This window comes from Lepisma saccharinum, chromosome 2, assembly GCF_977018435.1.
Source record: "Lepisma saccharinum chromosome 2, izLepSacc3.1, whole genome shotgun sequence".
Classification (NCBI taxonomy): domain Eukaryota; kingdom Metazoa; phylum Arthropoda; class Insecta; order Zygentoma; family Lepismatidae; genus Lepisma; species Lepisma saccharinum.
Genome location: NC_139230.1, coordinates 91585304 through 91611639, shown reverse-complemented (window position 1 = coordinate 91611639; position 26336 = coordinate 91585304). Strand labels below are relative to the sequence as shown.

The 26336-nt window shown below is 37.2% G+C and overlaps 1 long non-coding RNA gene across 1 annotated transcript in view; it reads right to left on the bottom strand.

The window, feature by feature from the left end:
• Positions 1 to 735: 735 nt before the first annotated feature.
• LOC145984468 (uncharacterized) overlaps positions 736 to 26336 on the bottom strand; it is a 39544-nt gene continuing 13943 nt past the window's right edge. Inside the window, exon 4 of the long non-coding RNA XR_014441322.1 lies at positions 736 to 849. This is a non-coding gene — a long non-coding RNA (uncharacterized LOC145984468). The remainder of the gene's footprint in view (positions 850 to 26336) is intronic.

Sequence of the window (26336 nt, the reverse complement as noted above, 5' to 3'; positions counted from 1 at the left end):
CAGCAACACTAATGTGAGTTGTATGCATAATTATTTTAGGATAATAAAAAATGTAACCTGAAAAGTTAAAAGCATTTTATTTGTTTTTCAATTTCTTGCTACCGATCAGATATCAGAAGAAAACAATATATTCAAATGAAGTACGCACGAAGTAAGTATAACTAGTATAAAATGTTGTATAGATCAAGTTTACAATTGTCAAAATGTAATGTGTTAGGCACTAGGATAAAGAAAAATAATACAAGACAATCCTCAATTTATATTACACTAAGGAATATGGTGTTTGTTGCAACTCCTAGGGAAATATATTCTCAAACACTTATACACAGGACACTATGTTTTACCACTAAGAATTTATTTACGACCTTACCAGAGCCTTGTTATCTTGCAAAATGTAGCCAAAGGTACAGCTAGGGTATGCTTAAATGTTTTATATGATTATTTTATATATTTTTTTGTCTTTTGCTTGATTGCGACGCTGAAGATGAATGGAGATAAAATTAAACGAAGGAGACAACACGCCCCAAAAAAATTATTGACTGGATATAACCTCAAGAGAACTATACTAAATGTAGGTTGAAGCGCTAGACTTCTTCTTTTTTTACTCAAATAACACAATTTAATCTGTTCAGGATAGACTTTTTATTCCACTTTGGAGACACAACTTTTAACTTATTACTTTACAACTTTATGTAAATGTTTACTCTACTCAAATAACACATTTTATTCTGTTCAGGAAAGAACATAGATAAATGTTTGTAAATTGGCACTTTGTTCACTTTCAAGTATCCAGCTACCAGGACAGCATTCTTTCCACTAATTACTTGCTTTATTAAATGGTAATTCTTCCTGAAAATAAATTTAGAAAGCACTCATAAATATCACATTTCTTGAATTTTATTTCAAAGTATCACATTTATTTCTGATCAAACAATATCCCATTAAAACAAGCTAAAATTGTTGGAAATAAATCCTTTCATATTAGCCCCGTTTTGCGGGCAAGACAACTTCAAGTCGGCTCGAAGATCTTTAGTTTAGCGCAGTTTAGCGTTCGGCGGGCATATGTTGACATCTCGTCTTACAGAGTGAAAGCCTTCGGCCATTCAGACGGCTTACAGCCATCTTGCAGCCGGAGGAAATCAAGGAAAAGTTGACTCGTTTCATCTGCACAAGATCTTGCAAGATGGCGGCGTCCGTGGAGATATATGCGATTTGGGATAATGTTATTGCGGAGATGGCTAAAGTTATACGTCGCGATGTATGACAACATTCTTCGTACTCAAGATAAATAAATGATACTTTGAAAATGTTGAAATATTGGTTTGAAGTGAGAGAAGTTCATTGTTTTATATGATGACCACGTTTACTAAATATCTCGTCTGCTTCAAAGAACGAAGAGCGTGACTTCAACACAAGATTTGAACAATACAATCTACTTTAATGAATGTTAAGTATATATCCTGAGACCTAACGTGGTAACATTTTTTTCTATTCAGAACAAATATTTTGATTGACACGCACTGTCTGTGCGTAAGACATTGTAGCATTTGATTTTAATTATTTAAATACAATTAATCGTATGACCAAAGATGATATATCATATTTACCCCCTTTCCATCTTTCCTAAATATATGTATTCTCCGTAATTTTCCCCTTAGCAGCTTGTATGCTAGTTGTTGCATTGACTAGTTTCATCCACAGACCCCATGTGACTTTTTTTGTCGTCCGGCAATTCAGCTAAGATGATCTTAAGCCGGAAGATGGTAGTCACTTGTTTCCTCTCAGATGCATCTTGCAGTTGTCTTGCTCGCCGAATGGGGCTATTCTCTATTATCGGTGGCAGTGTTAAGAGGGGGGTGGGGGCAGTTGCACCCCCACACACACTTTTTGCCAATTTTGTCCCTGCACTATGGCCACTTAATGCTAAGCCTTTTCTACCAAGAGAAAGTAAACTGTCTCTGCGCCCTCCCCAACCAATTCCACCCCAGTTTTGGCACCCGATCGCCATTAATATATATATATATATATATATATATATATATATATATATATATATATATATACAGGGAGTCCATAAAGTCCTGCAAGAAACTAAAACTCTATAACTTGAAAACTATTAAGTTTATTAACAAAATATTTTGTGTGTACTTACAGCAAGGTTCAAAGTTTCTTTCCTGCTTGTTAGGTTCATCGCCAAACCTCCAATTGTGCACCATTCACCTCCAAACACTGTTCTAGTCTTTTTGTGAAACCGAGAATTGCGTGCTGATGGTGCTCTCCTGGGATATTCAGAATCACATCTCTTATTTTTTTCTTTTAGGTCATCCAGATTAGCTGGTTTCTGTGAATACACCTCGGTCTTTACATGTCCCCACAGCCAATAATCGCAAGGTGTCAAGTCTGGTGATCTTGCAGGCCAAGGTGTGGGCCCTCTTCGGCCAATCCATCTACCTTGAAATTGTTCGTTAAGAAACTGCCGAACTGGCAAAATGCGGCGGCGCCCCATCTTGTTGCATGTGAACGTCATTGATGATGCCTAACCTATTAAGTTCTGGCACAAGGAATGTCTGTAGCATGTTCAGATAGTTGTTGCCATTTACCGTGTCTTCCTCGAAGAAAAATCACTGACTGAATCACATCGTCACTCGATCCTGGCCTACCACTGCGTGGAAAATCTGACACACTTCCCGTTGCCTTGAACTTTTCCTACAATCTCTTGATACTTGAATTTGCTGGGGGTGGTTTCCCATATGTGGTCTGGAACTTTCTCTGCACTGAAACACAATATTTTAACTCTGTAAACCACAGAACACACTGTGCCTTTTCCTGGATGGACGCCATTTTAAGTCACATGATCACGTGATTACCAGTGCAAGCGTCACTGAGCAGTGTGGCCAGAACAAAACTTTAAACTTCCACCCTTCTCACCCAAAAAATGTGTATTGTTAAACGCAACAGCTAAAAAGTTCTAGAGTTTTAGTTTTTTGCAGGACTTTATGGACTCACTGTATATGTGTGTGTGTGTGTGTATGTGTGTGTGTGTGTTTGTTTGTTTGTTTGTTTGATTTGGTCTTTTAAGACCACTTTGTGCACAGTGAGGTTAATTGGGACTGTACCTACAGTTTATAAAGTGCGAACCGAACCACAATGTGCCTCCACCGGGAATCGATCCCGGGACCCCTTGATTACAAGGCGACGAGGCTACCACTTTGCCATCGAGGAGGCCCATATACGAACTCGTATATGTTCCTGCCTGCAGCGGCAATTAGAGTGGCTGTGGGGGCTGTTGCCTCCACATTTTGTCCCTGCATTATGGCCTCTTAATGGTAAGCCTTGTCTAGCAAGAGAAAGTGAACTGTATTTTCCCTCTTCAGTTTTCGCAACCAATCACCGCATTTATTACTTATTGCACTGATTACTGCAATTTTATAGTACTTTCAAACAGGTTCAGGTGCTAATATTGCTTTCCAATTTAGAAAGCCAATTTTGAACACCAGTGTGACTTGCTGTCCTGACTATGCATTCAGCCCCTCCCCCCAAACAAATAAATTAAAATAAACCTGGCAAGACAATGACCTCAAAGGCCTGATGTACCCTGACATTTAATTTATGTAATATCTGTTATAACCCAAGCATCACCATGCTTTGGCATTCAAGTAGTATAAAATATGATATTATAAACTCGATAAATGATGAGCCCCCTCAGGCAGATTTGGCTACACTTAAAACTAGCTCAAGATGAGCATATGAGCTTATTGCTCAAGTGTGGTACTCTGTCTAATCCAAGATTTTTGTAAAAATGCCCTCGGGAATTTCCTGTGAAATGATGAGGCCCCTCAGATTGATTTGCCTACACTTACAAAAGCCACATCTGTGAGATTGTTGTCCATAAGCTTGTTAAAAATATGCCGCTCTTGATATTGTTTTTGCTACACTTAAAATTAAGCCACCCTCACCCACACCCACCCACATATACACCCACACATACCCCCCTCACACACACACACACATGTAATGCAAAAGCTCTTGCATCATGTTGTGCAACAAATTATTATCCAATATTATGCAACAAATTATGATGCAAAAGCTCTTGCATCATGTTGTGCAACAAATTATTATCCAATATTATGCAACAAATTATGATGCAAGAGCTATTGCATCATGTTGTGCAACAAATTATTATCCAATATTATGCAACAAATTATGATGCAAGAGCTTTTGCATTACATATCAGTTAGTATTGTGAGAGTGGCTGAGGAGTACAGATGTGTTGTTGCATTGCTCCTCATACAGGTTTGATATTTGACACATTTTGCTTGTTTGTTGTAATCCACTCATATTTAGAGTCAGGTTTATATCTGCCCCAATTTGTTAATATGTTACCTGGAATATGCTCAATATTTTAATTGGACACCAGCCTCAACTCATATATCTAATACTAAGATAATGCATTTTGCAGAGGCCTTCTAGAATTGCTCTGTGACTCTCTCATTTCTTACATCATAAACATATGATTTTTCCCCTATAAGAATAACACTACATATAGTGTCATCAGGGAGTGTATCGTGGAATTCACAGATAATTTTAATGTTTGTCCTGTCATTAACCACAACTTGTTTCCTTTTTGAAGTGTTGATGACAAACATGGGTCTCTGTGCTTTGAATTCATCTGGTGTGTAATACATGTCAGTATTGCCAGTAGTGACCCTTTTGTATGCTGTAAATGCTTCATATAATTTAAGGAAATCATCCTTGGACATGTCTAAATTATAATTTTCTCTGGGGAATACCTCATTTCTGCCATTTTTAAGATATATGTTCTTGATGTTGCAGTTATCAAATTTACTTGATTTTTTTTCCTGATTATTGTGTCTTCCAGTCTGAAACAGTACCACCACAAAATCCGGCATGTCATATTGTATACTGGAGAATGAATTTGTAGCATCAAACTCATAATAAGTACCAGTGGCAGGTTTCTGTACACATTGATATGTATAAAATTGTAAAGGAACCTGTGGATTTTTTAGGATATCAGCTTTGTATTTAAGAGCATAACTGGCTTCATACTCAACAACCGGGATTCTTAGCTCCATACTCTGAATAATGCATTTGCCTTCATCAGGTAGGGTATTAGGCAGAGCTGCCCCGGTAGAGTTTATTGCACTGTACCTCATCAAAGCATTATTATCATTGGCAGCTCTTCTCAATGTGATTCTTAAACCACCCTTCCACATAATATCTTTGTAATCTGAGAAGAATCCTGGCAACAGGCGCATGGGGAACAGCACTGTGTGGCTTTTAGATATAATTTTATCACCAGCCTCAAATCCACCTATTTTGTAGTAAGAAGCCTCGGTTTTGGATAATTTTAGTGTGGCCAAAGCTGTGGAGGTAATGCCGGGATAATCTACTCTGTTTATAACAACACCATGTTTTCTGATCTCAATTTCAGAGAACAGATGCGGCACAAAATTGTCCACCAATCTTATATTTCAATTTGCCGGATAATCTGTAAAATCGAGCTTTACAACATCAAATCTGCTCTGTGAGGGTGTATAAAGCCATCCCCTACATCAAGATCAACCTCAATCTCTGTGTTGGGTTGATTTAAATTTGCAAATGTCCTCCTGTTTGGAGGGAATGATTGTAGCTCATAACTCTCAATATTTTCCATTTTTTTTGTATGTATTTTTATTTAAATATTAATCTCTATGATTGCAGTTGTTGTGGCTCCAGCAAAATCAACTAATTCTTCTTTTTCATTAGTGACCATCAACTCAATGTAATCTATTCTATTATGGCACACAGGAAAATATAATGTTGGGGATGGAGTGTAGATGATTGGCTCCATAAATTCAGAATTAGGTTTGAATGTTGCAATGATGCCAGTTTGATTGTGAGTGCCTATGCCATTTGATTTGGTGATCATACCCTCAGCCACATTACAGGGAATATTCAGAGTCTCTATGGCTAAGAATTTGGGTATATTAAAAGCAGTGTGTTTGATGGCCGCTTCAAGTTTTGTGTTGTTCTCAAAGCCTAACAGCTCTCCTATAGTACCCAGATCCACTGTTTCTGTAGCAGATACAATCTCTACTCTGTGAGTGACAGAATTTTGAGTTAATACTATACCTCTGGGTAATTGAGCATTTAGAGTGGACAGATTATACTGCCCTGGAGTGATGACAATTTTTTGATCCCCTACTGCAATTGTGTTGTTGTGGTGTGTAATATTAGGGATCAAGTACATGCCATAAAATGCTCTGAGAGCTATTGTTTTGGGATACACTATATCATCATGTAATCTGAGTTTCAATATTGAATTTTGGCTGGTGAGATGGAATACCCCCATGATGTTTCAGATACCACAGGGCTTTTTGAAAATTTTCAATTGATGGTTTACTTATTTGAGACATATATCTAAGAACAGATAAACACAAATGTCCACAATTAACATCTTTGAAGTTTTGAACACGGGCATTATTGTAATAAAGATTAGCTGATTTTAGATATTTTACTAAATTTTCAGGTGGAACACCTCCAAATGAATCAAACACAAATGCCTCATTTTTTAAATATTTAAGATAACAAATCCAGTGAGTGCCCTGATTTTTGTACTTATCCAAATTAACTATGCCACACTCTTTGTTGAGTGGTTGCTCTGGCAAATAATCAGACATGTACAGTGTAAATATTTAGTAAGGCCTCACCGAGGCCTCACCTTTTACAAAATAACAAAAACAAAAACCGATATTAAATTGGAAACACTGCAGCGTCAATGCCGAAACTCTATCAAAGATAAGGAAGAACTGCACAGCTGTCAGTCGTGAACACCACTCAAAAGAGCAGTGTTAATGAGTCATCAAGGAATTAGCACAACGTTTCTTTCTGTGGTCATTCGGCCTTGGAAGAAATATTTGTTGTCCATTTTGAGCTCTCAAGAAATCAGGTTTTGAGCTGGCGATTTATTTCCTTCATGAATGAAAATAGGTTGTTCATTTTTCGTTTCTTTTCTCTCTTTTGTCATTAGCTCTAAAACAAATATAAAAAGTAAAAAGTGGTAACTTTGCTATTTTTACGACCATATTATATCCCTCTTGTTTACTTTCAACGATAAGGACGAATGTTGGAGTGACCAGAAAAAATTAACGAACACAATAAGCTCTTAAATATTACCCAAGCTTCGAAAATAGATGCCGGCCCCAGTGGCAGAGTGGTTATCACATCGCGCTACGACGCCAGGGGTCCCGTGTTTGAATCCTGGCCTGGGCATGGACTTGTGAGTGCCCATTCATCAATTTCATCATATCGTCACTCATCCCCATATTTGATTGAGTTTGATTGATTGAGTTTGTGTTTGAATTTCACTTTATGCACAGTAAGGCTAATCGGGAATGGACCTAGAGTTTAAAGTGGGATCCGAACCACTATATGCCTCCACCGGGTATCGAACCCGGGAACTCTTGATCACAAGGCGATGATGCTACCACTGCGCCATCGGGGAGGCCTCCCCCATATTTTCAACTTAACCAAAAGTGGCACAAGAAGCGAAAACCCTCAAAATTGAAATAATAAGTGAAACAAAAAACCTGATATTAGAGTATTTTAAGAGTTTAGGCAGATTAACAATTCACGTCAACCTACAACAATTTCACCTGTATTGTGTGATATAAGGTTCTGCCCTAATATAATTGAACGTACTCGTGCGATAATAGTTACACATTTCCGTCTTGCAACACACAACCTCGACTCGACACGATATGTGCATTTCCTTGCCCCTTTTGTGTATTTTTTTCTATTTAGGATATATTACGTTGCCTTTTTGCCACTTGGTTAATCCGTGGCGATGAGAATGATTGACCAATTGATAACATGGATGTGATGGGGCAAACATGCCTTAATCATGGTTCGAACTTTTAAGACCTCTGTCTTCAAAGCACGTTACAATCTGCCACGTGTGTCTTTTCATCTCCAGTCACCATTAATTTCAAGAGGTAGAAAACGACGTTACTCAAACAAATTGTACAGGGTGACACAGAGATGTATACCCATTTTGGAATGAACATTACACAGTTAATTGTACACCAAACTGTATTATTTTTGTTGTATAATGTGTGTGATCTATTGCAATTTATTTTACATTTATTTATTTATCTATTTATTGCAGTTACCATGGAGTCGTGGTCGGTGGAACATCACGTGTTCATGTATGATGCCTATGTTGCAGCTCAGAGGTTCAGCACCTGGTGGTGTTTTTGAAGTTACAGTGCCTGTGGTTCGAAACTGCTTAACCCATTTTAAGATTTTTTTTCATGTTGGAACTACTCCATGCCGCCTAACGTGGAAGTGCTGGCGGAATAACCTCTGAGCTGCAACCACTTTCTCACATAGGCATCATACATGAACACGCGATGTTCCACCGACCACGACTTCATGGTAACTGCAATAAATAAATAAATAAATAAATAAATGTAAAATAAATAGCAATATATCACACACATTATACAACAAAAATAATACAGTTTGGTGTACAATTTACTGTGTAATGTTCATTCCAAAATGGGTATACATCTCTGTGTCACCCTGTATAAATAATTTCCATGACCATAAACATTTGTTGCACTTGTTGAGAGAAATCCATACCCTCGTAACGTTATAAGTAAACGTCGACCTAGTTGATGTCCCAGGAACCCTTCCTTGCACAAAAATCACACTATGTCCACAGGATTTACGACTGAACGCTTACTAAAGTAATAGAAATGTGCATCCCCACTTCCATTAATCGTTCACTCTTCGTATATTTTGAGGTCAGCTAATTCGAACATACGACCCTAAGACAGCTAGCTACACACTGCCAAGAAAACTGCAGTGTCAATAAAGTATTTACTGTATTTTATATATTTTATTTTTGGTAATGGAATATTTTTTCCTTCAGCTTCTTATTTATGTTTGATTTGATTTATTTTACTTCGCTTTTCTGCCACTTTTGGCTAAACGCGACGATGAGGATGAGCGATGAAATTATGAAATTGATGAAGGGACAGTCACAATGAACATCGAATGAACACAATGTCAAGGCGGTGTTTAAGCAAGCTGTGTTAACCACTCTACCACGGAGGCCGGAATCCTTTTTAGTTAAGAGAAATCGTTCCTTGACAGCGAACTAAGAACAGTTAATATGCGTCACGTCAGAGTTATAATATTTTAAATTTCTAACAATCAATTGGGATTTACTCATAACCATTTTTTTGCCTACATATTAAGATCGTTTACACTAAGGACAACAGCGTTAAAGTCTATGCTTTAAGGACTGATTAAGCACACTATGATGACGGAAAATAATAATTCACATGACTATAGTGATGCATTAGATCGGTGAAACATTAATTTTCGATCAGGAAGAAATATTGAAAAACGCAGGGACACAATGACCAATTGATTTATTTATTTTACTTCGCTTTTTTCCACTTTTGAGTAATCACATACATAAGGATGAAAGGTGTGTTAAGATGAAATTTGTGAAAGGAGATCACAAACGTAGAACACAGCCCAAACTCCACAGACCATTATACTGGCCTTGTCTCTATACGCCAGATCCTCGTTAGTCTATAAAATACACTCCATGGTCACAATGACGTAAGCATTCGTAGAGTAAATTTGTATATCATTCTCCCCCCTCCCCTCAAGAAACGTGAGCTAAACTATTGCTCATTCTGTGATATGTTCATTACTTCTCAGGAACCACTCGCGGCCTTCAACTAGTTTATCCTGAAAAAAAACCTGCTGGTTAGGATGTTAACAGATACTTCAGGGACAATATCCAAAGAATACTGTCACATACGCAGAATGCAAAACATTTCTATTTTCTCATTTCTACTACAACCCTGGCGAAAAAAAGGCGGCTGGAGCGTGTTGCTGATCGTATCCCCTCCAAAATGGACGAGCTCGAGAATATGCGGTGCTCTACTACCACATCCCCTAAATGTGCCTTCATGGCACGTTGCTATACGCCCGAGGAACTTTACCTAACCTTTACTACCACTAACTACTCATGCCAAGATTTTTGATATTTTTTATACTTTATTATTTGCCCATTGCTAACCTGGTTCATTCCCAGCCATAACAGCAATTAGTCGATGCAATAAAAATACGCCAAACTTAAAAAGAAACGGGTGTCGGCGTGCGCGCGCGCGCACACACACACACACACACACACACAGGGGGGGGGGGGGTAGGAACACAAAATTGTTCCATAAACTGCCCAGATCATTCCTGACAAGACTCCAACAGAAAGCTTTCTGGAAAGAAGTTTACGTGCGCATAGGGTAGTGATGGCCTTGCAACTGCAACTGCCTTCCCCCACTTTCTTAGCCAATACAGGAGTGATGAAGTGTTTCCAACTACCTTCCAATCTAACTAAGAGGAGGGAGACCTTTTTTTAAAGTTCGCCAGTGTACACACCTCTAAAATTTTTGATGCCCAGTGGCTTGATTAAAGCTTCAATATCTTGGTTTGTAAGCGGCTCTTGTTTTTTCTAAACTTATTCATGGCTCTCTTAACACCTTTGCCTTGTTTCTCCATGGCCAGGTTATGGCGCTTCAATTCATCAAATTCTGCCCTATTCTTCTTGGCATCTATTACTGTTTTTGCTTTGGCGGCTGATCCCCCAGCCAAGCTCCCAACAGCCCCAAGTGCTGCTAAGATGGCCGGGATAGTAAATATAAATCCACCCACATGTGATTTTTTTCTAGATTGCTGTAATTTTTTTTAATTGAGGGGTACTAAGTAACAATTTCATACCATGGCCCTTGGCAATACAAGAATTTTTTTTCTTGCGCTGCTTTTTGGTTAAAAGACTGTCAATAGTTTTAAGAGATTTAAGATCTGCATAAGGTATCTGATACATAACACCCTTGGCCTTCATCCTAGGTTTATTATATGCATATTCACAACCCCCATCCCAGTTTTTGTTTGGTGTTCATAGCTGTGGTGGTCCCCAATGCTGCTATTTTTTCACTTAAAGAAGCATCTTTGCTTACAAATCTACCAAATGCAGCCTCTTCTAATTTCTTGTCTGCAACATGTCTCTTGTCAAGATCAGAATGTGTGTTGTATGCTATGTCATGGTCTCTACAAGCAGCATCTAGAGGATTAACACCAGGATCACCTCTGTTTAATCTATGGTCCAATTTTGTGCCTGGACCACAATACTGATAGCCTGGAATGTGTAGTTCAAATGGCAGCTTGTTTATAATGTCATTAACAAGCCCCCGACCCTCAGAAATATTCCAAAATTTAGGTGGTAGAGTATTAATAATTTTTATAAGATATCCAATCCCCTTAGTGTCATTCACTATAAAATTAGACAATTTGGTGCTTATCATGTCCATAATTCCAACCTTTTCATTGTAAAAATTGTAGTTGCCAGCATTTTCCTCCCCAGCTATCACCAATAACCTATCTACAAGTTTCCTGACATCATCAACCCACACAAATTCTTTAGGCAGGGTGTTGTATTGTTTGATTCCACTGCCAGTCTTGATCTGTGACCATATGGGCTTGAGTAGTGGGATTTACGATAGGATAAGCACCACTTACAAGTGTAGAAAGGAAGAGCTCTCCTCAAGCAGAATTGGCTACACTTAAAACAAGCTCAACATGCCCATATGAGCTTTTTGCTCAAGTGTGGAACCCTGTCTAATCCAAGATTTTTGTAAAAAAGCCCTCATGGATTCTATGAGAAAGGAAGAGCCCCTTCGGATTGATTTGCCTATACTTATAAAAGGCACTTCTGTGAGATTGTTGTCCATAAACTTGTCAAAAATATGCCCCTCTTGATGCCCACACTTAAAACTAAGCCAAGATGCTTATAAGAGCCACACACACCCACCCATACATATTTACTTCTGGTTTAAGTTCAATTGGATACCAGGTTCAATCTAATATTAAAATATTATATGCAGAGCTCCTCTAGAATTGCTCCGTGACTCTCTCATTTCTTACATCATAAACATATGATTTTTCACCTATGAGAATAACACTACATATAGTGTCATCAGGTAATGCCTCATGGAATTCACAGATAATTTTAATATTTGTTCTGTCATTTACCACAACTTGTTTCCTTTTTGAAGCATTGATTACAAACATGGGTCTCTGTGCTTTGAATTCATCTGGTGTGTAATACATGTCAGTATTGCCAGTAGTGACTCTTTTGAAGGATGTAAATGCTTCATATAATTTGAGGAAATCATCCTTGGACATGTCTAAATTGTAATTTTCTCTAGGAAAAACCTCATTTCTGCCATTTTTAAGATATATGTTCTTGATGTTGCAGTTATCAAATTTACTTGAATTTTTTTCCTGATTGTTGTGTCTCCCAGTCTGAAACAATACTACCACAAAATCAGGCATGTCATATTGAATACTGGAGAATGAATTTGTAGCATCAAACTCATAATAAGAACCAGATGCGGGCTTCTGTACGCATTGATATGTATAAAATTGCAGAGGAATCTGTGGATTTTTTATTATATCTGCTTTGTATTTAAGAGCATAACTGGCTTCATACTCAACAACAGGGATTCTTAACTCCATAGTCTGAATAATGCATTTGCCTGCATCTGGTAGGGTATTGGGCAGAGCTTCCCCTGTAGAGTTTAATGTACTATACCTCATCAAAGCATTGTTATCATTTGCAGCTCTTCTAAATGTGATTCTTAACCCACCCTTCCACATAATTTCTTTGAAATCTGAGAAGAATCCTGGCAAGAGGCGCATAGGGAACAGCACAGTGTGGTTCTTAGATAATATCTTATCACCAGCCTCAAATCCACCTATTTTGTAGTAAGATGCCTCGGTTTTGGATAATTTTAATGTGGCCAAAGCTGTGGAGGTAATTCCGGGATAATCCACTCTGTTTATAACAACGCCATGCTTTCTGATCTCAATTTCAGAGAATAGATGTGGCACAAAATTGTCTACCAATCTTATATTTGAATTTGCCGGATAATCTGTTCCATCGAGCTTTACAACATCAAATTTGATGTATAGATCTGCTCTGTGAGGGTGTATAAATCCATCCCCTACATCAAGATCAACCTCAATCTCTGTGTTGGGTTGATTTAAATTTGCAAATGTCCTCCTGTTTGGAGGGAATGATTGTAGCTCATAACTCTCAATATTTTCCATTTTCTTCTTGTATGTATTTTTATTTAAATATTAATCTCTGTGATTGCAGTTGTTGTGGCTCCAGCAAAATCAACTAATTCTTCTTTTTCATTAGTGACCATCAATTCAATATTATCTATTCTATTATGGCACACAGGAAAATATAATGTTGGGGATGGATTGTAGATGATGGGCTCCATGAATTCAGAATTAGGTTTGAATGTTGCAATGATCCCTGTTTGTTTGTGAGTGCCTATACCATTTGATTTGGTGATCATACCCTCAGCCACATTGCAGTGAATATTCAGAGTCTCTATGGCTAAGAATTTAGGTATATTCATAGCAGTGTGTTTGATGCCTGGTTCAAGTTTTGTGTTGTTCTCAAATCCTAACAGCTCTCCTATAGTACCCAGATTCACTGTTTCTGTGGCAGATACAATTTCTACTCTGTGAGTGACAGAATTTTGACTTAACACTACACCTCTGGGTAATTGAGCATTTAGAGTGGATAGATTATACTGCCCTGGAGTGATGACAATTTTTTCATCCCCAACTGCAATTGTGTTGTTGTGGTGTGTAATATTAGGGATCAGGTACATGCCATAAAATGCCCTGAGAGCTATTGTTTTGGGATATACAATATCATCATGTATTTTGAGTTTCAATATTGAATTTTGTCTGGTGAGATGAAATACCCCCATGATGTTTTAAATACCACAAGGCCTTTTGAAAATCTTCAATTGATGGTTTATTTATTTGAGACATATATCTAAGAACAAACAAACACAAATGTCCGCAATTAACATCTTTGAAGTTTTGAACACGGGCATTATTGTAATAAAGATTAGATGAATTTAGATATTTTATTAAATTTTCAGGTGGAGCACCTCCAAATGAATCAAATACAAATGCCTTATTTTTTAAATATTTAAGATAACAGATCCAGTGAGTGCCCTGATTTTTGTACTTATCCAAATTAACAATGCCACACTCTTTGTTGAGTGGTTGCTCTGGCAAAGAATCAGACATGTACACACCTCTAAAATGTTTGATGCCCAATGGCCTGATTAAAGCTTCAATATCTTGGTTTGTAAGCGGCTCTTGTTTTTTTTTAAACTTATTCATGGCTCTCTTAACACCTTTGCCTTGTTTCTCCATTGCCAGGTTATGGCGCCTCTGCTCATCTAATTCTGCTCTATTTTTCTTGGCATCTATTACTGTTTTTGCTATTGCAGCTGAACCCCCAGCCAAGCTCCCAACAGCCCCGAGAGCAGCTAAGATGGCAGGGATGGTAAATATAAATCCCCCCACATGTGATTTTTTTCTTGATTGCTGTAATTTTTTTAATTGGGGGGTACTAAGCAATAATTTCATACCATGCCCTTTTGCAATACAAGAATTTTTTTTCTTGCACTGCTTTTTGGTCAAAAGACTGTCAATAGTTTTAAGAGATTTGAGACCTGCATAAGGTATTTGATACATAACACCCTTGGCCTTCATTGTAGGTTTATTATATACATATTCACAACCCCCACCCCAATTTTTGTTTGGTGCTCATAGCTATGGTGGTTCCCAATGCTGCTATTTTTTCACTCAAAGATGCATCTTTGCTTACAAATCTACCAAATGCAGCCTCTTCTAATTTCTTGTCTGCAACATGTCTCTTGTCAAGATCAGAATGTGTGTTGTATGCAATATCATGGTCTCTACAAGCAGCATCTAAGGGATTAACACCAGGATCACCTCTGTTTAATCTATGGTCCAATTTTGTGCCTGGACCACAATACTGATAGCCTGGAATATGTAGTTCAAATGGCAGTTTGTTTATAATGTCATTAACAAGGCCCCGACCCTCAGAAATATTCCAAAATTTAGGTGGTAGAGTATTAATAATTTTTATGAGATATCCTATCCCCTTAGTGTCATTCACTATAAAATTAGACAATTTGGTGCTTATCATGTCCATAATTCCAACCTTTTCATTGTAAAAATTGTTGTTCCCAGCATTTTCCTCCCCAGCTATCACCAATAACCTATCTACAAGTTTCCTGACATCATCAACCCAGACAAATTCTTTAGGCAGGGTGTTGTATTGTTTGATTCCACTACCAGTCTTAATTTGTGACCATATGGGCTTGATTAAATTATTGTATTTTGCCCCACTGCTCGACTTGACTCTTTTTTGTGTGGGATCATTGTTCTGGTATAGAGCATCTGATTTTATTAATATTTCTTTGTAATCCTCATAATCTTGATCTGTATAGCTGCCAGGTCTCTTCCTAGTCATGAGTTCCCACAATCCAGGTGTGCCGGAGTACTTAACAAAAGCACCTTTTTCTCCAAGTCGAGATTCTGAATATACAATTATATCATCTCCCATAAATGTTACTCTGAAATTGCCAATTCTATGTATGATGCTACCATCAAGCTCTGTGTCAGCATATAAGCCAAACACCTCATCTTTATTGTCTTTAGGTGTGGTTAAATATTTTTGAGCAAGAAGACCCAATTCAATAGGATCCTGACTAGCTTCAATTCTTCTAGGAGCAATAGGACTAGGTGTATGAATACTGGAAAGTGGGGTGAATGGATAATCTAATATGTTCCTTGCAGCTACAGGTACAAGCTCTGTGAGCAAATTTTGATTCTGCTCTGTAACAGTTTTGATATTCTTACCTAAATTATTAATAGCATCAATTACAGGCTGTTCTGTTTGTTTGTGTTTTTCATAAATTCCACGGTTCTCTGATTTCCATCCCTTAAATCTTTTTACAAGATAATCTCTTAACTTAAGATCATCAATGATTGGCCTTTTCATGTTTATTTATTTATGTTTCAATGTCTAGAAAATTGTTGATTTTTTTTCTGTATTTGCCACTATTGGGTGTTCTTGTCATATCAATTGTGACAAACCCATAACTGTCCTGGTTCCAGCACTTGCTGCAAAACTTGGAAAAATCATTGTAGCTCAAGTCCCCACCTACATATTCATCATGTATGTGTTTGAGGTTGGTATGGTCTTGATGAAATACACATATAAAATTGCTGTTGTCTCGGATCAGCTGCTTCGGAATTTTTGAAAAAGTCTGTGCCAGGTAGAAGCAATCAATGTTTTTGTGTCGGCCCTGTGTAAAGAAGTTTCTAACCTTGTTTTGATTATCCAATATAATATCATCAAACACAACAACAGAATTATCGAGACAGTCATCAAGTGGCTTAACATCTGGTTCAAAAGTGGCAATATCCAATCCATCATATAGCTTCATCAGCTGCTGATATTTTAATTGTTCCAAGCTCTTAGAGAAGATATACAAGTGCCTGTTTTTCCAGTCTAACCAGTTGGGTGCCAATAAAAAATTATCAACCATTAGTGTAGTTTTACCACAAGCAGATGGCCCAACAATAAGACACCTAATATTATCAGGTAACAATTTGCCATTTCTCTTATTTTGCTGTTCAGGTTCTGGCAGCCTTTTTATAACATCCCAGGTGCTCATATTATTATTTTGTTTGCATCGATCCAGCTGTGTTCTGGAAGTCCTAGCCATTTGACAAGTAACTTTTTGCCTTTTCTCCGGATGATTTTTTCTATGAGATATGTGTCAGGCTGTTTAGTTTTGCTGAGCTCTTGTTCATAGAACCTGCCTTTGAGAATTTCTCCTCGGTGATCCTTTATTATATATGTGTTAAGGGTCCCAGGTTTAACCTGAACCACTGTAAATAATTCAGTGCTCCAGTTTCTTGTAAAGCCTCTCTTGAATAAGTGCTTATATTTGCTGATTCTTACTTGATCACCCACCTTGTATTTGGCCTTTCTTGTTGTTGGTTGGTATCTAGGATAATAAACAGTGCTGATCAATTTTTGCTCATCAGATGAAGTTACTTCAGAGGGTTTCATGTTGATTGTGGAATGGACAGAATTGTTATATTTATGTAGAAGTTCTGGAAGAATATTAATCCATTTATAATTACCTTGGAGGGTAAATTGTTTATACATAAGATTTTTTAAGGTTCTGTTGAATCTCTCTACAATTGAGGCTTTGAGGTCACTGTAACTCGAGTAATGTTTTATTGCCTGGCTTTTAATAAATTGTTGAAACACTGAATTATAAAATTCTTTGCCATTATCTGTTTGCAAATAGCGCGGGGATCTTCCACTCTGATTGATAATTGTTCTGATGGCTTCTGTAACACATGTTCCAGTCTTGGATTTGAGTGGCACAGCCCAGGCAAATTTTGAAAATGTGTCTATTACAGTGAGTAGATACTTGTAGCCCTTGTTGATTTTGTCTAAGTTTTTCAACTGCCCACTTGACATTTCAATCAAGTCGCTCTGCCATAAATCATCTATGCTTTTTGTGACTACTGGGAGTCTCTTAAAATTATGTCTGGCCTGTCTGTGTAATTCATCAACAATAATTTGTCTAGACATAATATGTAAACAAGAATATTGCAACTATGGGGTGTTCAGCAGCTGAGACTGCAGGATTTTCTAAATATAATTTGTCTCCAATATGTATTTTAAATTCCAGAGTGCCATCATCTTCAACATATGCTGTTTCCAATGTATTGGGATCTGTAAAATCCTCTAATTCTACACTGGTGATTTTCACTTTGTTATCAGCATTTGTTATTGATAAGGTGGGGTAGTGGTGTGCCTGTGGCTGTAGCCAATATTTGATCTTGAATGGTCTCAATGTGCCCCCAACAAAAAATTGGTAATAAAATTGTGCAGGGGACAGCATATATATTTTGCCACCTGGTGTAAATGGAGAATCATATTCTTTGTTGGGGATGCTGTACAATTCAAGAATTACTGTATGTTTGGGATTTTCAATTATGCCTGTTATTTCTTTTTCTGCTGTGAGCAATCTGCTTGTTACAGATTCAAGGTGCTCATTGATGGTCCTAACAACATCATCATGGACCGGCTTGATTTTTATGTCCACAGCAAGTCTCTTGTATTGTTGCACAATATCTTGAAGCTGGGTGGCAAAAACAGACAGAGCATTTGCTTGATTGGATTCCATGGTTCCTAGCTGTTGCTTGATATTAGCTACAATTTGTTGCAAATTTTCAACAATTGCCAATTTTGAATTTTGAGCAGTAAGATCATGGACCTGCCTTCTGATATCCTCAAACAGGGCATGCAATTCATTAATATGTTGATTTGTTGGAAGAGTGGCCACTGTCTGAGTGAGATGTTTGATCTCTGCCTGGATATTCTTGATATCTTCTGATTTCAATATCCTATTCACTGCTCTCTTAATATTTTTAAGTTCCTGTGATGTAGGAAGATTTGATACTGTATTTTGCAAAGATTCAAGTGCCAATTTCACATTGTGTAATTCAGAAGCATCAGCCACATTTTGCATAGCATTTTGGAGCAGGGCTATATCTGCCTGAGAGGGTGTGGATTGTTGTAAAATTTCAAGTTTTGTTTGGATATCATCTATCAAGTGATGAAAATGAGACAGTTCAGATTCAGTGTTGAGGTTTTCAAGCTTTGTGATTTGTTGCTGGACACTGACAAGGGTATCTACAATCCCAGGCAATCTGGATTCAAGTACATTTGCCAAATCACTTTGCACTGCTGCTATTGTACCTTCAAGATGAGTTATGGAACTTTGAATTTTTCCAAAATCTTCATATGTTTCAAGTTGCAGCTTGATGTTTGCAACACTCCGAGTTATTGCACTCAAAGCATCAGAAGATGGCAAGTTGTTCATAAAATTTTCAAGTGTCTCAATTTTTTCTTTAACCTCGGCTATGGCATTGTTCAGAGGGTCCAGATTAGGTATTTGGAGTGACTGAATCTGTTCCTTTAGAGTGGAAATCACTAGATCAAAATCTTCTTGGGATTTTATGCTTTTGACAATTGTTTGGAGTTGTGCCTGGACATTATTTATTTGCTCTTCCAATTGCTGTTTCAATTGCTCAGAGTTGTTAGCCTGGGTCTTAAATTTGGCTTGAAGAGCTGCTACAGCCTCTTCCAAACTTTGAAAATTATCCAATGTAGCCAGGTCAGTATATTTCTGAAGCAGCAATTTGAGTTCAGAATCAATTTTAAGAAGAGGGTCCATGCATTGTGATTGCAAATTTGTAATTTCTAATTGAAGACTGGCATTGAGTGTGGTTTGTAAAGCTTGTAAATCACTTCTTAATTTCTTGACTCTGACATCAAGCATCAGAATCTCATCACTGTGATCTTCATGTCTTGTATGGCCAAATATATCATTAGGCATTTTTGTTTAGTAGTTATTTATTATTGAATATCTGATTCTTAATTCTATAAAAAAGGGTATAAGCTTATCATAGGATCCAGGGACTTCAATATATATGCAGTCACCAGCAGAAACAGTATAAACAGTGCCGGAAATCATGTTTGAGTGCTTAATTCTGTAAATATTTCTCCCTACTGAAATTTTAACATCACCCTCAGGAGTTGTAATAAATTGTAATTGCCCACCTACAGGTAATTGGTAATGATTTAAATTATTGTTAAATATGTATAATATTTTGCCTGTTTCATCATCAATATCTGTAAATATGCTGTTCAGATGAATAATTAACAAGCCACTCAGTTTAGACAGCATATCAGAAGAGGGTTGTGGTGTTGGCAGGTCCATAATACCTTGTTTTTTGAACCCAAATAAGTTCATAGGCATGTTTATTTATTTCAAATCATGCTCTGTAATTGGGCATTGATTCCCATTTTTCAAATCACAATGACCCCATGGTAAAGTATGTATGCCACATGACAAAATGCATCTCTTATCATCATGTGGGTCCAGAGCCACTTTTCTTACAACATTTGAAGTCAATAAGTGATCCACACTCTGAATTCTGGATTCTGATGTTCTTTTTGTGCTACATGATTTGAGGCAATTTTTATAATCTTCAAATTGGAGCTCTTTGTCAACAGTTACTTTGCCAATGCCCTTAGCTTTTTTGACAACAGCACTACATGTTTTAAAACTGTACATCTTGGCACTTAACCCAGCAAATTCCACAATAGCATCACCAAGTGTCTCATCTTTTAACTTGCCAGGCACTTTTTTGTTGTGGGGTTGAATCCTTTTATGTTCACTGGTATCAAAATATTCAAGCAATTCAGGCTGTGACATATCTTGATAAACATCTTCTGTTTTAATATCAAGAATAAAACTATCCGTGTCCATGTACATCAATTTTATATTATCACCATAAAAAGGTTTCAGCACATCATAATACAATGTTAACATATGTGATTTGGCCAATTCCAATATTGCAGCCCCTACATAAATAGGTTTATCAAACTTAATTTTTGTTTTTTTCATGTTGAAAAGTGCCATATTTTCATCATAAATTCTTCTGTAATTGAAATTAGGCTTTGCAACCAATTTTTTGCTCAGGCTGGGGTCAGTAATTATTTTAACATCGGTATGTTTTCTGACATTTTCAATTGTTTTGCCATATACAGAATTGACCATCAATTTAAACAAAGATTTATCAAATTGGCTCTTTGCAGATGTTCGAAGCTCCGTGTTTGTATCAATGTATGGTTTCAACCATCTTGAGTGCCTGAACCTCAAAACTTTTCTAAGTTTGGTCACTTGAACACCATGTTTCATCAGGAACTGGAGGTTTTTGTAATATATGACATAGCCTTGTTTTGGCTCCAGAGTCATCATCAATTTCTTCTGTTTAGAGCCAGGTGAGCACTGAACCTCAGGAATTGGGGGCAGATCAGAAAATTTGTTATGTAAATGATCTGGAATTGTCAAATCAACCTCTAAGAATAATCCATAATTACTGTCACCCAAGTTCTGAAGATCCTCAATATTGAAATTTTCAACCCACTCAAGCCCTGCATATGGCAGTTTATCCATCATAGCGTGACCATAGAGGCTGTTGGCATCTACATACAATATATAATTTGATGGCTGTGCTGGATCATAATCAGGCATATATTTGTTATTTGCTCTGGCATATCTCTGGGAACATTGCACCATGCCTCCTCTTATACCTTGCTCCATAAACAGATACATATCTTGATCTTGGATCAGATCCAATTGCTTTTTGGTGTTTAAAAACATTGCAGCCCATGCTAGGCCCGGGGCACTGTAAAAATACACTGGATCCAATCCATAATTTTGCATGCAAGATTTTCTGAATGCCTGCATTATATCAGCTAAGATGGTCACATCAAGTTTCAAATATGCCATGTGATAATTACCAAATGTCTGGCATTTTAAATTGTTCCACACCAATTGGGCATGGTGATAATCTTCATCTGTGATTCCAGAACCTCTGATTTTGCTGTAAAACTCATGTTGTGGTGGCAGGGAGCACTCATCAAATTTAGAAAAATCTGTAACATAATCATATGGATATACACCCTTCCGCCTAATTAATTTCAGGTCCTGATTTGGAAACAATGGACGTGTGATTTTGAATTGATCATCAGATAATTGAGTGGCCAGTGTATCCAGGCTAGCAGATAAAAATCTGTAAGAATCAAGAAATCTTATGTGAATAGGAACACCATTAACTTTAATTATTTTGCTAATAGATATATATTTCTCATCATTTTCAGCTAAAATATTTAAATTCTGCTTCTCAAACCCCTCGTACCTGATTAGATGATGGAAATCATAATTGGATGCTCCATGGCAAAATATGGGGATAAATTTTGGTCTCTTGATCTTAATATTACAGCTATTACACAGGGCCTGTTTATATCGACCATCTGTATGAGAATGGTGTTTCACCTTGATATTTGTATCTGAAAATTCAGAATCACATACCGGGCATTTTTCTGCATTGTTGAAATCTTCAATCTGTTTCTCTGTTAAAGGCAACATGGGCTTTGATTTTAATAAGATGTTAGATGCTATGTCACGGCACTTATTTTCTATTCTATGTGCAAATATTTTGATGGCATCTGGTCCCATGTATGAATATTCTTTACTAACAACACCATCCTGTACAACCACATAACAAAAACTGGAAGGTTCATGTAGCTGGTATGGTGTAATTGAAGATTCTTCAGGATCTGGATTGCAGGATGCAAGAGATTTGAGGATTGATTCAAAATCACAGACAATATATGCTGGGTGTTCCAACAAGGCTTCAAACTTTTTGAATTTGCAATTTTCACTTGGATTGGGCATCACCATATGAACAGGTTTATGATTGCCACAATATTTCAGATGCTCAATTAACTTGTTTTTTGCAATTTCTGCATTCTCTTCAGGAACCCTCTTCACCATTTTTTGACCATCAAATACAGTTAAACATCTTCTGCACAACTTAAATATTCTATTAGATTTGTCTAGTTGTGCCCTCACTAAAGCTTCAAGATTATGTATCAGAGTGTAATGATTTGTGCCATCCTCTTCAATTAAGAGCAAATCAATCGGAACAGCAGAATCATCATCAAATATACTGATTCTGAGAGGTTCTATTGAGCAATTATCACGGCCAGTGGAACAAATAAATACATTAATAGATAATTGTTTGCCATTGATATCCCGGGCCTTTTTTTCAAATTTATCAATATTCTGTACAGACATTGGATATTCTAAACCCTCCATTGCATCGTCAAAATCATGTTCATGTTGTTTGTAATAATTTATTCTCTGAGGATTTCTTGAAACTGGATACAAAGCAGCTAATATACACCACAAAAAGCATTTCTCATCATTATTTTTAATATTAACCACGGCTTTTATGTTTTTAATATTGGCAGGTAATGGCAGATATGTAGATCCTTCTAATGGGCTGAATTCAGAAATATTAACATATAACTTGTGTGGAGAGCCGTATAGGCTCCATCCAGACTCTTTTGCTGCAAATTCAGAGTGTTTAATATTCAATTGATCCATTAAACTGCTTATTATTCTGTCTGAATTTGCATTTGAATATACCGGTACAGTTTCTGTTATGTGGGGCTGTGTAAATTTTGTGCCATTTGGTTTCTTATATTGAGTATACAATTTGAGGGAGAGCTTATAAGGGCTATTTTGTGCATTTAGAATTGCCTGCAGATCAGGATTTATATTGTTCAAAAAATTCTGAATACCACATCTTGGCTCTGATACAAACCGATAATCCCTAAGTTGGGCATTAAAACTGCTATGGATGGGTTCATAGCGTGGCTGCTTTGCAGGTCCAGCATTAACAGGTGTTTCTTGCTTCCTTTTCAGACCAGATGTAGATGCTTGTGGGGGCAAGAGAACAAGTATTTTTATGTGTATATGTGAAGTATTGCATGTTATATTTTCTATGGCATTTGGGGCAAATTTTTGTGGGAGTTTTGCATTTGTTTGGATTACAAATCTTTTGGTGTCTGGCCCAATTAGAGCTAAATATATTTTTATTGCACTGATTGCAATATTTTTGATTCGGCATTTTTGCTGTTGTTTATTATATACAATTTCCTGGGATTCAAATCAAAATTCTATGCTGGATAAAAATATCAGTTGGGTTCAGCACTGTACTGTGTGTGTGTGTGTATGTGTGTATGTATATATGTGTGCTAATATTTTTGGCTTTGGTATTTATATACAATTTCTTGGGGTTCAAATCAAAACTCTATGCTGGATCAGTTGGGTTCAGCACTGCAACAACACAACCTTTCTCTTCAACAGCTCTTACAATACTGGCTGATATGCAATGCAAAATCTCTTTATATACCCTAGGCACGGACCGCATTGAAACAATAAGCCTAACACATCATCAAATTATGACATAAGCAACCAATCAGAAAACAACACATCTGAAACAATAGGCCAATCAGAATATAACACATAATCACATTATGTCATAAGCACCCAATCAGAAAACAACACGTATCTAATAATTTATTGGATGTTGTACAGCATGATGCAATATAAATAAACCAGAAATAGGCCACAACTTGGCCACAACTTGGCCACAAGTGGACCGGAAGTAGTCAAACCGGAAGTGGACCGAAAGTGGACCGGAAGTGGACCGGAAGTGGACCGGAAGTAAACCGGAAGTGGACCGGAAGTAAACCGGAAGTGGACCGGAAGTGGACCGGAAGTAGGCAGAAATGGTAGAAATAGCCAAAAATAGACCGGAAATGGACCGGAAGTGGGCAGAAATAGGTAGAAATGGCCAAAAATAGACCGGAAGTAAATATGGGTATGGGTGTGTGGCTCTTATAAGCATCTTGGCTTAGTTTTAAGTGTGGGCATCAAGAGGGGCATATTTTTGACAAGTTTATGGACAACAATCTCACAGAAGTGCCTTTTATAAGTATAGGCAAATCAATCCGAGGGGGCTCTTCCTTTCTCATAGAATCCATGAGGGCTTTTTTACAAAAATCTTGGATTAGACAGGGTTCCACACTTGAGCAAAAAGCTCATATGGGCATGTTGAGCTTGTTTTAAGTGTAGCCAATTCTGCTTGAGGAGAGCTCTTCCTTTCTACACTTGTAAGTGGTGCTTATCCTATCGTAAATCCCATTACTGGCTTGATTAAATTGTTGTATTTTGCTCCACTGCTAGACTTGACTCTTTTTTGTGTGGGATCATTGTACTGGTATAGAGCATCTGATTTTATTAATATTTCTTTGTAATGCTCATAATCTTGATCTGTATAGCTGCCAGGACTTTTCCTAGTCATCAGTTCCCACAATCCAGGTGTGCCGGGATATTTAACAAAAGCACCTCTTTCTCCAAGATGAGATTCTGAATATACAATTATATCATCTCCCATAAATGTTACTCTGAAATTGCCAATTCTATGTATGATGCTACCATCACGCTCTGTGTCAGCATATAAGCCAAACACCTCATCTTTGTTGTCTTTAGGTGTGCTTAAATATTTTTGAGCAAGAAGACCCAATTCAATAGGATCCTGACTAGCTTCAATTCTTTGAGGAGCAACAGGACTAGGTGTATGAATACTAGAAAGTTAGGTGATTGGATAATCTAATATGTTCCTAGCAGCTACAGGTACAAGCTCTGTGATCAAATTTTGATTTTGCTCTGTAACAGTTTTGATATTTTTACCTAATTCACTAATAGCATCAATAATAGGCTGTTCTGTTAGCTTGTGTTTTTCATAAATTCCTCGGTTCTCTGATTTCCATCCCTTAAATCTATTTACAAGATAATCTCTTAATTTAAGATCATCAATGATTGGCCTTTTCATGGTTATTTATATATGTTTCAATGTCTAGAAAATTGTTGATTTTATTTCTGTATTTGCCACTATTGGGTTTTCTTGTCATATCAATTGTGACAAACCCATAACTGTCCTGGTTCCAGCACCTACTGCAAAACTTGGAAAAATCATTGTAGCTCAAGTCCCCACCTACATATTCATCATGTATGTGTTTGAGGTTGGTATGATCTTGATGAAACACACATATAAAATTGCTGTTGTCTCGGATCAGCTGCTTCGGAATTTTAGAAAAAGTCTGTGCCAGGTAGAAGCAATCTATGTTTTTGTGCCGCCCCTGTGTAAAAAAATTTCTAACCTTGTTTTGATTATCCAGTATAATGTCATCAAACACAACAACAGAATTATCGAGACATTCATGGAGTGGCTTAACATCTGGTTCAAAAGTGGCTATATCCAGTCCATCATATAGCTTCATCAGCTGCTGATATTTTAATTGTTCCAAGCTCTTAGAGAAGACATACAAGTGCCTGTTTTTCCAGTCTAACCAGTTGGGTGCCAATAAAATATTATCAATCATTAGTGTAGTTTTACCACAAGCCGATGGCCCAAAAATAAGACATCTAATATTATCAGGTAGCAACTTGCCATTTCTCTTAATCTGCTGTTCAGGTTCTGGCAGCCTTTTTATAACATCCCAAGTGCTCATATTATCACTTTGTCTGCATCGATCCAGCTGTGTTCTGGAAGTCCTAGCCATTTGACAAATAACTTGTTGCCTTTTCTGCGGATGATTTTTTCTATGAGATATGTGTCAGGCTGTTTAGTTTTGCTGAGTTCTTCTTCATAGAACCGGCCTTTGAGAATTTCTCCTCGGTGGTCTTTTATTATATATGTGTTAAGGGTCCCAGGTTTAATTTGAACCACTGTAAATAATTCAGTGCTCCAGTTTCTTGTAAAGCCTCTCTTGAATAAGTGCTTATATTTGCTGATTCTTACTTGATCACCCACCTTGTATTTGGCTTTTCTTG